The sequence below is a fragment of the Geospiza fortis genome, unplaced genomic scaffold (genome assembly GCF_000277835.1).
Source record: "Geospiza fortis unplaced genomic scaffold, GeoFor_1.0 scaffold313, whole genome shotgun sequence".
In the NCBI taxonomy this organism is placed as follows: domain Eukaryota; kingdom Metazoa; phylum Chordata; class Aves; order Passeriformes; family Thraupidae; genus Geospiza; species Geospiza fortis.
The window spans coordinates 501796-504539 of NW_005054582.1; the positions used below are offsets into that span (position 1 = coordinate 501796).

Sequence of the window (2744 nt, forward strand, 5' to 3'; positions counted from 1 at the left end):
TTTGATTAGAGGGACACAACCAGAGGGGCTTGGCTGAATTTGGCCAGGGGAGCTTGGATGAATTTGGCCAGAGGGTTTTGGATGAATTTGGCCAGAGGGTTTTGGATGAATTTGGCCAGAGGGTTTTGGATGAATTTGGCCAGAGGGTTTTGGATGAATTTGGTCAGAAGGATAAAACCAGAAGGGCTTGGCTGAATTTGATTAGAGGGACACAACCAGAGGGGCTTGGCTGAATTTGGCCAGAGTGTCTCAGCTGCCTCAAGGCCATGGGACAGTTTCTCTGTCCCTTCTGGCCAGGGGGAAGGTGGGCACAGCTCTTGTCCCCCCAGCAGAGCTGGGAGCCGAATGCAGCAGCAGCAGGAGGAGCTCAGGACGCAGCAGAGCCCTGCCCTGGCCCCTCAGCCCCAGCCCTGGGTGCTCCCACAGCAGGACCAGAGCAGCCAGGCAGGGATTTGTGCTGCTGGGAGTGATCATGGAGGGAGGGAGAGAGGCAGGGCTGGCAGGAACCACCCAGAAAGGGATAAAAAGCACCAGAGACAGGGTGGAATTTGAAGGGTGTTGAGGCAAACCTGTGCTTTGAAAGTGTTGGGCATCCCAAGCTTGGATTTGGTTTTTTTTCTCCTATTTTTTTCCCTTGTATTTTCTTTCTCTCAAACCTGGGGAAAAAAATAACAAAACCACCCCAAATTAACACCAAAATCACAACAAAAAAAACCCCAAACCTTAGAACCTGCAGAGCCAGGGCTGGGGGTGGCACTGTCCCCTCCTGGTGCCCTGGGTGCTGCTGTTCCATGCAGGGACAAGGGTGGGCACAGCTGTGCCCCCAAAGCTGCCCCAGTTTCAGCCCCAAGGACCAAAGGAGGGGAGGCAGGAGTGCAGGATGCCCAGGCAGGGTTTTCCTCCTGGGTGTTCCCCGGGCACCTGTGTGTGTCACCTGTGTCACTTCCCTGCTGCTGCTTGCCAGGAGTGTTTGCCCAGGGTGTGCTGGAATGCGGCTCTGCCTTCAGGTGTTTCCTGGATCCTCCTGTGAGAAACAGCCCTGGGGCTGCTCCTGGCCGCTCTCTGGGGCAGGGACAAGGAGTGTGGTGGCATTGGGACCTGTCCTTTGTCCCCACAGGGTCCTGCTCTGGCCTCCAGCCCCTGTGTGACCTGGTTGGGGCAGTGGCTGCACACCCTCCTTGGATGTCCTGCTGTCTGTCCCAGCCATGTTGTAAATAGACAACAAGTATATATATAAAAAAAAATATATATATATATAATTTTTTTACATGTTCACCTCTTCTGGACTGCTGTGCTTGCTTTTTATTCAACTTCCAAAAAAAAAAGGGAAATAAAACCTAAAAGAGGAAATAAAGGGAAGGACGCAAAGGGGCGTTGCTGCTCTGGGGGTGTCCCTGTGCTGGGGGGGGTGGAGGGAGGGGACAGCTCCCCCAAAACATGTGGGGACAGCTCCCAAAACATGTGGGGACAGCTCCCAAATGTGTGGGGACACCCTCCAAACGTGTGGGGACACCCAACCTTGTCTCTCCCTGCTTTTCCAGGTGTGTTTGTGCAGGAGGGAGAAGGGATTGGCCGGCCCCGGCTGGGACTCAGCAGGAGCAGCTCCGAGCAGGGTTTGGGACCATGGCAGGGGCTTCTTCCCATCCCACCCCGCCCCAGAGCTGGGTGGGCACTGAAAGGGGCAGGGGGGTGATGCTGGCACCCCCTGCCCACCTCTCACTGTGCTGGGTGGGTTGGGGGTCTCCCGTTTTTCCCCCCTGGCTCACAGCAGGGACTGCTGGGCACTGGGGAGGGATTTTATCAACCCAAATCTTTGCTCCAGCTGCAAATCCTTGCGCTCTGTCCCACTGTGGCCCCTTTGTCCCCAGTGCCGCCCCTCAGGCTCTCTGCAGGTTCATTTTGGGGTGCACGGGGTGCCGTGTCCCCGCTGCAGGCTTCACCTGTGGGATTTGCAGCCCTGATCTTTCCCCCGCAGCTCTCCAGCGCAGCTGGGTGTGCCCCTGTCCTGGATTCCCAAAAAACTGGGAATTCCCAAGCCCTGGAGGCCACCCAGGGACCCTCAGGGGACAGGCAGGGACACGTTGTTCCCGTTCATGTTTGTGCTAAAGCTTGGCACCACCTCCCAAAAAAAAATGTGCCGGGTGCTGCCAGAGCTCCCTGCTCTTGCTCCCGCTGCCAAGAATTCTTTTCCAGACAAGGACACATTCCTTGGGGCCACGGGAAGGATTTTGAGAGGGACGAATTGAATCCTGCTGGACCTGGTTTTGGGGGGGGTGGCAGGGGGACAGGAGCTGGGGACCCCCAGGGGGATGCACAGCCCTGGTTTTGCTGATCTGGGACATGGCCAGGGTGTGGGGACTGCTGCAAACAGAGCACACGCGGCTTGGATTGGTCACAGTTTGTCCCCAAAAATGCTGGCCAGGGGGGTGACAGAAGCTATTTTTCCTTCTATATAAAAATATAGAAGATCTATTTTTTCTTCTATATAAAAATATAGAATTTTTATATCTTCTATATAAAAATACAGAAGATCTTTCTTCTTCTGTATAAAAATATAGATCTATTTCTTCTATACAGAAATATAGAATATTTCTTCTTCAAGATAAAAATATAGAATATACATTTCTTCTTCTATATAGAAATATAGAATATCTATTTCTTCTTCCATATAAAAATACAGATCTATTTCTTCTTCTATATAGAAATATAGAATATCTATTTCTTCTTCCATATAAAAATACAGA

General features: G+C 52.4%; 1 long non-coding RNA gene across 1 annotated transcript; it reads left to right on the forward strand.

Moving 5' to 3' along the window:
- Window positions 1–21: 21 nt before the first annotated feature.
- Window positions 22–1312, forward strand: LOC115948872. Its single transcript, XR_004082638.1, has 2 exons — window positions 22–74; window positions 122–1312. It is a non-coding gene; the product is annotated as an uncharacterized LOC115948872 (long non-coding RNA).
- Window positions 1313–2744: the final 1432 nt, after the last annotated feature.